The sequence below is a fragment of the Limulus polyphemus genome, unplaced genomic scaffold (genome assembly GCF_000517525.1).
Source record: "Limulus polyphemus unplaced genomic scaffold, Limulus_polyphemus-2.1.2 Scaffold4738, whole genome shotgun sequence".
NCBI classification, from domain to species: domain Eukaryota; kingdom Metazoa; phylum Arthropoda; class Merostomata; order Xiphosura; family Limulidae; genus Limulus; species Limulus polyphemus.
The window spans coordinates 66,893-80,227 of record NW_013670348.1 but is presented as its reverse complement, the minus strand read 5'-3'; the positions used below and the strand labels follow the sequence as shown (position 1 = coordinate 80,227).

Sequence of the window (13,335 nt, the reverse complement as noted above, 5' to 3'; positions counted from 1 at the left end):
TATTTCAATACCCTTAAGATACAGAATTATAGCTCTTTGTAGAAATGTGGCACTCTTCTACATTGTTCTTTTTAGCTAACTCTAACATTTAAAAACCCCAAATGTTATAGGAAAGTTAAAAACAGGGAATGATTGTTGGTGTTTTTACAGATTTACGTATTGTATTATTCATTTTCGGTATGTATTACAGATTTCTTATTCATAAATGTCGATTTCATTATTCTGTTTATAACGTGACATTCGTTTCTCTTTTGTGATTTTTCAATTTTATTTTCCAATTAAGTGTCGATTTTATTAGCTCTGTTGAAAAAAAAAGCATGAAACTGATACGAAAATCAAGTTCAATTATAGAGAAAAATCAAAGGAACAATGATGTTTCTCGCTTACTTTGTGTATCTGTCGAAATGGGGGTCTTATCTACATTATTCTTCTTAGGAATCTCTAAATTACAATATTTTCTGTTTTTTACTTTTTTGGTGTTTTTAGAGATTTACGTACCGTATCATTTATTTTCAGTATGTCTTGCAAGTTTTCTATCCATAAGTGTTAATTTCAATATTTCTGTAGCAAACCTGCTTATAACGTGATATTCGCTTCATTTGAATGACAGATAAAACTGAAATATCATTCAAACCGATTTTCTTATTCAACAGAGATTGATAATTTTTTTTATGCATTTCATTAATTATAATTTTTCATGCATTTCATTGTTCCTTTGAATAATTGAGGTTGATTTTCATGTTTCTCACTTACTTTCACAAAATTCATGAAAATCAACCGTTTCTCGATTACTTTCACAAGTTATTTTCGTTTTTCGTGTTTTCGATACTTATCTCTCATTTCATTTTCTTTTGTATCATTTGGTGTATAACATAAAGTAAGCTATCACTATTTATCTGAGCCATTTAAAAAAACATCATTTGTGATGGTGTTTACACATTTATTAAAATGATCCGAAATACGATTTTCCCATACATTTCATAAAACGTAGATTATTGCAAATATTGCATTTTTTATCTAGATAAAACATTGTCGCTCGGTTTTAACAGCAAGTGGATGTGAAGATAATCGCAGACGGTCACATTCGTACAGACGTAGGCACAGAATTCGTAATTATCATTCCAAGAACCAAAAGCCCCTCGTTGGCCCTCCAGCACGTTATCTTGGGCACCTAATAGCCGTTCCGCATCGTTATAACTTTGAACGTGCTCATTCGGCAAGATAAGACGTGGCATAGTTCGTGGATGTTCATCTGAATAGGGTGGTTGGAACCCAAGTTGTTGACGTTGCCTCAAACTGGACCACTATTTCTGATCATTATTTATTTGAGCCATTTGCAACAACAGCGCAACCACAGCTAAGGGTAAAATAGGTAAAATGTACGACGTCTTAAAATCTTATTTAAGAAATATTATCTACGTTAACGATTTAATAACATTTGTATGTTGAAAAGATAGTTGCCGATGATATTACTCTTATTATAGAAGCAGATTCTCTTGCTAAGTGTTACAAAACAGCAAGTGATGAATTGCTTTCTATTGCCATTTGGCTTATTGAAAATTGCCTAGTTTTAAATATTCATAAATCACAGTTTATATGATCATTTTAAGGGAACAGGTTAATGCCGATTTGAAAGTGAATGGACATGTTTTTATTCAGGGTTGATTCAGTTAGAATTTTACACAGAATAACTTAAATGAGATAAACAAATAGAAATAACTTCTAAAAACTTGCTAGAATAGTATATATGATATGGTGTAAGAAAGTGCTTCCACTTCATGTCATCTTCTATAGAATAAGTACAAATTTCTATGCATTAAGACCCATCTGGTCATTAAAAGAGTTGGTCTTCCATATAGAGCATCTGTGACCAGCAAATATAAAGAATATGGAGTTTTGACAATTTATCAAGCCTGTGTTTACCGATTCATTTGTAGTGCAAAGAATATTACATTATTTAATCCTGATATGAACTTGTTAACTCTCTCCAGAGAAAGTTTGTATTCCTTTCGGCAAAAAAAGAAATTACATATTCACGAAGTAATTCCGTTTTGAGGTTCAAGTACTTTTTTTACTTGGCTGCGATTGTTTTAAATAGATAATTTAAATTAGATAATTGATTAACTTCCAGTACCAAGTTATTTAAAATAAAAAATGTCCAATTATGTATATTATAATTACTCTATGATTGTTTTAGCATATGGATAATCATTGTGTATAGTTCTTTTTGTATTTTTTGTTTGTTGTTTTCTATAGTTACTTATCCATTATAGCAGTAACTTTATGGATAATAAAAAAAAATTAGAAGTATAAGCAATATGTCGAAAAATCGAGGGATAAATTCATACAAAAAACGCTTTACCTGCACTAATGAATTTGTGAGAAAATATTGCCAGAATTGTCATTAAGAAACAGATGACACTTCCCTTCCAAATCAGCTAGCAAGGGTTTTAGCTGATAATCATACTTACAAACTGGAACATCAACATCCTTAGGACCTTTAATTAATATGTCATACCTAACTTTATGGTTACCCCATTCCAACAAAGTGAAGTATATTCTGACGAAACTGATCACATCTACTTTGTCATCTACTTTGAAAGTATCTGGGCATCTCTTATGGTTGTCTCTGTCGCTTCTGAGCCTTTTCAGCATTGTATCTTACTTTCTGTATGATATCTTGCAATTCTGCTGTTTGTTCATTCACAGTTTGAGATGCTATTTGGATATTTCGTTAGTCGGTCCTAAGGAAGCAAGACCTCTTCTCCCAAATGGAGTTGGTCTTGCATGTATTCTGCAGACTAATGAATAAAAGTATTAATTGCAAGAAAAAATTCAGGTAAATAATCTTCCCAAGTTTGGTGAGTTCTCTTAATGTAAACAGATATCATTGTATCTATATGTTTATTTATTCTTCCAGTAACATTATAATGAGGATGATATGGAGTTATAAAGATATGTTTAATCCCCATAACTTACAAGTTTCATCCATTACATGAGACACAAATTGGGGTCCATTACTGTGTACAAGAGCTTTTGGAATACCACATCTACACAAGTATTCATAATTAGTTTTTCACTATTACCTTAGCAATTATTTGTTCAAGAGGATGTAGTTCGACCCATTTACTGAAATAATATGTTATGACCAAAATAACTATTCCCGGTAGTAGAGTTAGAATATGGTTCCAAGAGTTTAGTACTTTACATTAATCCTGCTGGCCATTTCAGATCAGATTTTGTGGTTTAAGAAACTTGATATCATAATACATAATTTGTAATGTCCTGTTTCATACCAGGCCAATAACCATGTCTGAATACTTTGTCCACGTTTTTTCTAGCATCTAGCTTTAGGATGATCATGCAATAATTCTATTGACAAAGCTTGCCTCAGTGTTTTTGGAATAACTGGTCTGTATTCAACTTTGTTAGTAACTCTTTGTGTGTAATTCAAGACATATTGTTTTGACATATTTCAAGTCTCTGTCACTTTTCAACTAAGAGCAAATATACATATACTCATCATATTTAGTTTATTCAGTAGAATTTAGTTTATTCGAATGCTAATATTAAAAATAACATCCAAATATGGAATTTCTTCAAAGAGAATGTCTAGATCAGGCAAATAGTTCTCTTTTGTGGTAAAGTTTGAAATGAAATAATTGTATCATCACACATACCCAAGATTCTTTGGTGTTGGGAAACTTTTAATAGCTTTCACTTTGTTATCATATATGTTCTTTCTCAGAAGTAAGTTTAAGTTCTAAATACGATAATTCTAGTTTGCAAAATTTGCTTTTAGAAATGTTTACCATAAAATTAGTTACACGAAGCTTGTAGATAATCAACTGTAGGTCCTTCAGGTGTTGTTCAAGTGTAGGTAAAAATACTATAATATCCTCAATATAAGCTTTTGAACATTCATTTGCTTCTACTAAAGCCTTATCCATAAGTCTTTGGAAAACAGCAGGTGCATTTCTCAGATAAAAAGGCATCACTTGAAATTTATAAAGTCCATTATCAGTTATGAAGGCGTTCTTTGTCGATCCTCCATTTTTACAGGTAATTGCCAATATACATTTGATAAGCCTAAAGAAGTTGAGGGCTCAATTAACCTAACATGGAGCACTTCATCACGTAGAACTTGTGGAAGAAGAGTGGTAAGGTTCACTAAACACTGGCTTTTTATTAAAGATTATAATACTATGTTCAGATAAATCTGTGAACCAGGCTTATTGTTTAAAATATCTGCATATTTTAATACAAATTGTTTTAATTGTTCACAGTCTCTACTCGTTCAATGTAATTACTGTATTTCTTCTATTAGTATATTTCCAGCCCTGAAGTCATGCGTGTTACGTATTAGAATTTCAAATGGTCTGAAACCGAGTTAACTGATAATTTTAATTTAGTAGTTAAATTGTACTTTGGATTTAGTATTTAAATATATGCCGATATATAGTCAATTTATGATATTTGCCAACAAGACTGATACACAATTGTTTTTAATATACGTTTTAATATACACACAATAATACAATTTACGATAACAGTTATTACAAATAGTTATTATAAACTAAAGTTTCGCAAACTTGCAAGCAGTATAAAGTCTTCTTTTTTTAATCTGGAGCTTCTTCGATGTCATATCGAAGGTTCACGACGAGCGAGTTAATTACGAGTTGACATAGGTACAATTCGCTTAACGGGAAGCTAGCTAGTTTTGTTTTCGCTATTTATCGGCCACACACGTCGAGTTTTCCACGATGAATTTATATAATGTTTTCGTAAAAATACTAATGTCCGATGAGAATCCACTGAAGTTAAATGATTTGTAATGCTCGAACTTTGTAAGGGTTCCTGGTCAAATATCTCAAGTTTTCCAGATGATAAGCTTATAACAACCATAGTTGTAGCTTCCGAAGTTTGTAGCACACTGATCTAATAATAGATACTCTCCTTTTGGTGTGTTATGTTGGTTATATTTATAGGCATGTGGAGGCTTTATAGAAATTTCAGTTTTATGTAACAACACTGGTGCTAACACAAGCGTTTACGTATACACATATCGTTGATTTTTTCTCTCGAGAATCTTCTACAACTTTGAAGAATAAACAGGAGTATCGCAATACATATTTAGCAGTATAAACTATGCGTGTTTCTAAATATAAACTTAATCTAAACAAACGTTGTTATTAAAGTAAATATATAATAACAAATTCGTTACAACTCTCTCATTAGAGAATTAAAAATTGGCTTTGGAAAAGGGACCAGAAGAAGAAGAAATAATTCCGAAAAAATGAAAAATATTTTAAAATTAAACACTTTAATATCAAAAACAATATTGAGCAACAAACAGCAATAATTCATTCTAAATATATCTCATGACTAGCTAATTTACATAATCTTTCAAAATACTAATATCTCTATGTCACCACTATGTGAAGTTCATGTCAGTTTCATAACACAACCATACTGAAATTCAATGTGTTCTAACTAGAAGGTGAGCTAGCATTTTAATATAACTAAAAATTCTTATTTGAACTAAATGAGGAAAGGAATAATAAATTAATGCTAAACAAAACAATAACAAAATAAAAGTCGAATGCGTTATCTCACACTCCTTTTCCCTTTGAAAACCAAATTGATGACCCATAAGGCACTGCAGCATTGACCCTTGAAAATCCGAAGGATAGAGAATGATTTTTGTGCTGGCATCCAAGATAGGCAGAACAGGTAAGGGGAGTCAGGAAAACAGATCCACAACTGCAGGACGAGTACTGCCTCGGTCTGATCCGGCTGATGTAGATGTGGTACTACACTGAGGCTGGATGAGTCTAATCTTTAATGACTTGGTGAAGCCAATACCTGCATTCAGATCTTCCTGCGAAACTTTTCAGCTGTGCAACGTGTCGGTTTCCTGCCTGTCGTGAACATTTCGCCCAGCAACTAACAGCCTACTCAGAACTGGCATAGATTTAGAGAATCTGACTGTCTAATTAAACCAGAACATGATCACTGGATGATTCTAATGCAATGTGATGTCTGCTCAGTGCTCTGAATGTCAGTGGAAAATTCAACCAAGCACGAGCAACCAGCAGGAGTAATTATGACTGTCTTAACAGAAGGGTGACTCAAACTATCCCCAATGGGAAGGGGTAGAACCAACTGGTTTGTTATAGTTATATTATCCACACTATCCTATAGAGGAACCTCCCTGCAGCATAGCTGGATGCAAGGAAGCCCTGTAAACACCTTCATCCATGAATGAAAACACTAAAAACATATGGTATGGCCTCCAAGTGACCCAACATCATTTTGACTTCATCCATGTAGATTAAGATGGAAACCTGGTGACTTGTTCCATCATGGGTTGTGGCACACATACAGAAGGACCACTAGATGCATCCCAGGAGATTTCCAAGTCTTAAAAGGGAAACATGGAAAGCTCCAGAAAGAAGTTGACCACAAAACCCTGATGAAGGTGGCAGTGGTGCAGACAAGTCAAATGGCTCATTCACCGGTTCCAGCTGTTAATATCGGAGCATCCACATCATTGGCAAAACTGGCAGAAAGAGAAAGGATCTATGCTGCTGTGACTGCCAAAGCACTGATACGGATGTCACGTGGATCCTCCCAGAAGAAGGTGAGTGTAGAGCTCCCTTCCAGGCCATCAAAGGCAATACGAACTGGCCTACATTGGAGCAGATTGCAGTAGTTAAATGCCACTGTCAGGAGATGACAGCCAAGTGAATAGAGGCCTGGGTCCTATACAACCAGAAAGAAGATAAGCTGAGGCAAAAGGAAACCCAGTACCTGTGGGGCAGTCTCGCTAAAGATGAGAGACACCTGGGACGGTACAAATTGACCTCAAGGCATCCACTGCCACCAAATGAAAGATCAAAATGGCAATGGAAACCCTGTTGGTGAGTGACGTGATTCCTCAGCTATTGTCTTGGGTGATTGTATATAATGGAAATTTAAATGTTTTATTATGTGTACAAATAGACAAACTGTCTTCCCATGAGCATGTATACATATAAGGTAATGAGGATACCTAAACTGTTTTATTAATTTTTATTATTATCTTTTTAATAGTGTAAATGGATCATAGATTACGTGTAAGTTTTTTACATATCAATTTTGTTTAAAATTGTTTTTCTATTTCATTTTAGTATTTCTTTTGTATTTGTTTTTTCATCCTTTAAGTGGACAGTGTATCTGCATTTCTATTATTTTTGCTTTTTTTATTTATGTAGTTTAACATTTTGTACATGTAAAATTGTACTAATCATTGCTTGGTTTTTTTTTAAAGAGAATTTTCATGTATTTTTGTTAGTTTTTTGTAAATTACCTGTTTTTTATTATTATAATAGTGGATTCTTTGATTGTTTAAAAGTATGTTTGGTTATGCATTGTATTTTAAATTATGTTCTTAATGGTTATCTTATATTTTGTAGTTATTTCGTGTATTTCATTGTTAAAGGGTTTGTGCTGTCCATGGCATGTAAATGTTACAAATAAAATAAAATATGCGTGGATCATCTCACAAGATGATTGGTTTTAAAGTTAAATTTAATTGTTGTCCTGAGAACAAGCCTAAGAGAAAGAAGGAAGGAAATGTGTAGCATGTGAGCATATCATATAAGTTTCAGTTTCTATAGTAATATAGGAATTTAATTAACTTTTTGGTTATTACATTTCTTCCTTCATTTATGTTCTAGTAGCTGGCATATCACCTGCCTGTGAAATATTGCAATGGAACAGGGAGGATCTGGGTACGTTAAGGATTAACATTATATCTCTTCACTGGCCAATGATGACATGGATAAAAGCAGCAGCTGGCCAATGTTGTGCAGAAATAATTACCACGAGGTGACATTGTAGTCTGGACAAAGAGAAGAAGCTTATATGGTCTAAGTGGATTTTCTTTATTCTATTCAGTGCAGTTCGGATTTTTTCTGCATTTGTAACATTACAGAAACTAAGCTATATGTGCAAATATTTTTGTTGTTATTATAGGGGATAATTAAAGTAATCAATTGTACGTGTCATTTGTCGTTAACTAATCCCTTTGGGGAAAATATATGCTCATATAGATTTGTACAAAAAACTATAATAGAATTGAAAATAATTCTGATTATTGTAGGGTAGGGCTGGAGTTGTGGTATTTTCAGATAAAGCTGATTTATCGACAAGTATCAGATAGGCAAACCTGCTGATAATAGATTCGATCAAGAGTGTTCTGTAGTTGATAACTTGACTGAGTTTTAAGTTGCATAAGATAATAACATATTGGACACATTTCAAATACAGTGAAGACAATATTTATTTGGGAACAAGAAAAATAAACTGAATGTAACTCCATATACAAGTAGGTGACCATATTTATTAGATCAGTAAATAGCTCGTCTTTTTTTCCATACCTCAAGATGAATTTATACTGAACTAGACACGATGAATACCGAGTAGAATTAACCAAAGAAAGTGCACGTGAATTCAACAGGTAAACTCACCTTGTTCAGCAGACAGTATCACCTCGTGACCTTTGTTTTCTTACAACATTGGCCAGTCATTTCGTTCAAACATGAAACTACAGTGCTAATTCTTTCCACTCGGATTCTATATGTTACTGCAATATCCTCTCAGTCAGAATATAGAAACTAGTACAAGTTAATCTCAACAGCTTTATAGAATATATGTTGTCGCTATTACAGCATGGAAACTAAATAACAAAAAGAAATAAAAATCTAAATTACTAAAGCAGATAGAAAACATGATTATGTTAGGGGAGAGTTGGAGTAATTAAATGACATATCGCATGTAACATTTAGTGGTATTAAAGTATCGTGTAAGGGCAATAATATACTTGACAAGCTTCTACTCATTCCTAAAAACTTTTAATACTGAAAAGTTCCCCCCAAAAAAAAGAATTTGTGGTATGAAAATTTGGAAAACGAATTAATTTGCAAGAGAGTAGAAAACTGGTTTTGCAAAGAAATGATGTTGTAACATTGTTCTTTTATCCGAGGGTTTTTTAAAATTATTTTGTGAAAATAATTCAACATCCAGCACAAGAAATAGTAACAATTTAGTTTATTTCTTCTTAACATCCTTTTACAGGCTTGTACACTTTGTGTAAGCTGCTGTAGGTCTACATTAACAGCCATGCTATCTGCATTACACTAATGCGAAAATAAACTTACCAATTTAAAGTAACTCAATATGTGCAATAGCTAACACAAATCCAAAAATGTAAATACACTGTTTTTCTCTACTAGCTAGAAAACAACAGTCTTCTTTATGCTTCACTGCAAGCGTACTTAGGCAATTGACTGGATCACCTATTTTTATAATCCAAACTCTGTTTTAGATATTTTGCTAAACCTCTCATTCATCAATATTTCCAAATATTCTAGAACTAAATTGATATTAACGTAGCGCACTCCCTAGCTAACATCTAAATTACATTAAAATATAGCTTATAATACTACCACCTTCCTGGACTGTAAAGTATCTTAAACAAACACCTAATATAAAAATAAAACTCTACATTAAACTGTTCATTCACTAAGTATTTTTTATATTTTTCTCTTCCCACGCCCACTATACAAATAGAATGGCATTTCCCCCTAGCTGTCCTGTTCCTAGGGGGATTTATTCCTAAATAGTTGATTGATTGAATTCATTGGTAGCACCATCCTTGATTATCCTTTGGAAACATTCTAAACAAGAACTCTGGGCTCCTCAGCAGGTTGAGTTTCCACTGACAAGTACTTCTCTGGAGTTACCTAGTTGGTCGTTTTTTCACCAACATATTTCCAAAGATGATTACAGTGGATAACCTTTGACTTATCTATTCTTCGAACACCTACTGATAAGAACAGCTCAGCAATGCCATATAACCTCAATGAAATCAAAACTTGTCAGCATTTACATCACAACTACCTTTCATTTTATCACAAGCTGAGTACACCATGTACGACACCTCTTTTATTCACATCTACTAAAGCTCTTCTGACCATTAATCCATCATGATGTATTAAAGAGTTTGGTTCTATCGCAGCCCAGTAAATAAATGTAAAATTTATTTTTAATATATCCTGGTAAAAGTATTGCACTTCTTAGTGGTGCAATGACTACCATACCTGTTTCAACTGGAACTTCAACTTCTGGTATAGTAGTGTTCAGAGATTTTCTAGTCATATACTGTGAAGCTAGCCTACCTAACCTCATATCTATGTTTCTACATGCAATCAGTTTCCAATATGTACTCTTCCTCGGTGTTAATTACCCATACATTATGAGAAACAGAGAAGCTTACTACAGTAAGGGAAACTTCCAACTACTTTTTCTGGGACTTTATGTCCACCTGCTGTTTGCATGAGTCCTTCCTCTTTCATTTTTGAAGACAATTTCCCACCTTTCATTACCAAATTAGGTCGAACAGTTGTAGCTATAGAACCAATTTCCACCAGCATACCGCAAGGTTTTCTATCAGTAAGCCTATGGACTCGTTAACGATTTTTCTCCAACAATTAACTTCTTTTCTCATTTAGGATACATGAAATATTCTCAGCTGATCTTTGCCCCATAAATCATGCCAGTTCCTGTCTTTTTTTCAAGTCTAGTTAGCTTCTTGTTGTTCATATGACCTGGTTGGGCCCAAAGATACATTCTAAGGGTATTATCTCCTTAGCTTAACAACAGTCGTAGATTCCTTACAGTATCAGCTGTGGTGGCCAGGTTCCCCACATATATAACAGTTACTTTGAGAGAAGTTCTTATCCCATACATGCCTTTACCTGCAGTTCCTGGCAATATATCCCATATCTCTGTTTAACGAATACTTCTAGATCATTTATACTATCAACAGAAGAAACTGATGTTTGAATACAACAGTTTTATGTAACTTTGATGAATTCAAGTTCCATCACCAAATGTAGAGCTTCCTTTAATGATGTGCATCTATTTTGTTTCAGCCTGATTCTTATATACTCATCTTCTACGGCAATTATATATTGGTCACGTTCCAATAAATCTATCACTTCACAAGGAGAATACAGTTAAGATAATTGTGTAAAACTTTCCACACCTTTTGTAACTTTAGTTATTTTCTTTCCCCTGTTCTGGTGCATCAATTCTAAACCTGTTGAATAAAGCAGCTATTAATGCTTTTTAGTTGTTGCAACTCTTAGATGGAAGATTATTTAATGTTATCAAAGCTACTCCTTTTAAATAGAAAGCAAGATGGATGGCTTGTTGTTCACTATTCTACCCATTCACTCTGAAAATGATTTTGGAATAACCTCATCATGTCTCCCGTGATAACTTTCCATCATACTCAGTTGGATTCTCTTTAGGCCCATTCTGAATTGAGCAACTCTGGAACTGGATATGATCAAGTACAGTCGAGAAAGGTCCTTCAGTAACAGGTGCAGTCGAGAAAGGTCCTTCAGTAACAGGTGTAGTCGAGAAAGGTCCTTCAGTAACAGGTGCAGTCGAGAAAGGTCCTTCAGTAACAGGTGTAGTCCAAATAAGTTCTCTATCTCATATTTTGTAGCAGAAGGCTGGAACTCCGAACCTAAAGCATTAAGAGGTGTGGCTGGTTTGCTCTTTGCATTTAATAATTCGTTTTCTAAATGCTTTATTGTTTCACCAGTTTTTTCTTTCTGTAATTCAATAATGCTCTATTATACCCCACTGATGTTTTTCTTTACTTCACTTTTGACTTTGTTAATTGTCATTACAGTCTTGATGTACTTCTTGAATTTTTTCATTAAAGCCTTTCCATACTTCTTAAATATTAATGTTAAATCTCTCTGTACCTCTTTGATAGTTTCATCAATCTCATCTTCAATCAGATTTACTTTTGATTTTAATTCTTCCTTAAATATTACATCTCTTTCTATTAACTCCTCTCTTAAATTCCTGCCATGTTCACCTTAGTCTTATTATATTTTTTGTAAATTTCTTTAAATGCTCTTTCTGTTGATTTATCATGTCCAGCATGTTTCCTATTTTTGCTTTTATCCTTGTGATTAACTTGAATGAAAGTTGAAGTCTAGTCATAGCTCTATTTCATTTTCGCCAAAAACACCCCACTGCTGACATCAGTGTTGTAACGTTGCGGTTCCGTTTGCAGGTTGTTGTTTTTTTTCAATTACCCAGTGAAAATAATTCAATGTCCAGTTCACGTAACACCAGCAATTTAGTTTCTTTCTTTCTTAACGTTTTAGAGGCTTGTACACTTTGTAACTTGTTGTAGGCCTACATTTACATCCATACTATCTTCTCAATACTAACATAAAAATCAACTTGCTTGTACAAAGTAACTCTCTCAATATGCACATAGCTAATACAGATCTGAAAACGGCACACACTGACTGATTTAGCCGCATTTACAAACTAATCCTTGCTTTAGATATTTTGCAAAGTCTCGTTCGTTAATATTCTATGACTAACTTGATGCTCCCTCTAATTAACATCTAAGTAACAACAATAAAAGTGTAACTTATAACATCTTATTAATAAGAAGTTGGAGAACAAAGTTATTATAACTAACAAGGCCTCACTTGGGGCACAGTCCCCTTATTTGAGGAGAGTACTGAAACACTAGAGAGACTACGGGAATTAAACTACTAAATTGTTCCACGGACGAAAATGATCATGGTTTTTTAAAAAAAAAGCGTTGTTTCAAATTGCTTAAAAAAGGAGTCCGTTTTAGTTGGAGTAGGGATGGAGAGTAAAACTGAAAACTTTACTTGTAATTCCATGCTGACTTTTTCCGTGGAAGTTAGATAACGGAAAATATTTATAACCATCTTTAATTTTGGCTTTGCGTTCTTATGAATCTAACTGTGACATCCTTTTTAAATATAACACAAAAGGAAACATAATTTGCAAATAATATAGGCACGTAACTGTTGGTTTCTTAAAAAGAAATGCAAATACCATGAGCCATGGAGTTCTAACCAAGTGTGGACCTTCATTTTATTTTCTTCCCCCCATGGAAATACGTTTCCAATTAGTATGATTTCAAGATACGCCACCATTTGTGGACCTTCATTTTATTTTCTTCCCCCACGGAAATACGTTTCCAATTAGTATGATTTCAAGATATGTCACCATTTGTGGACCTTCATTTTATTTTCTTCCCCCACGGAAATATATGTTTCCAATTAGTATGATTTCAAGATATGCCACCATTTGTGGACCTTCATTTTATTTTCTTCCCCCACGGAAATATATGTTTCCAATTAGTATGATTTCAAGATATGCCACAATTTTTGGACCTTCATTTTATTTTCTTCCCCCACGGAAATATATGTTTCCAAT

General features: G+C 33.5%; 1 long non-coding RNA gene across 1 annotated transcript in view; it reads left to right on the top strand.

The window, feature by feature from the left end:
* The first annotated feature begins 4,046 nt into the window (after positions 1–4,046).
* Positions 4,047–13,335, top strand: part of LOC111088918 — a 15,229-nt gene continuing 5,940 nt past the window's right edge. Inside the window, exons 1-2 of the long non-coding RNA XR_002613297.1 lie at positions 4,047–4,160; positions 7,722–7,911. This is a non-coding gene — a long non-coding RNA (uncharacterized LOC111088918). The remainder of the gene's footprint in view (positions 4,161–7,721; positions 7,912–13,335) is intronic.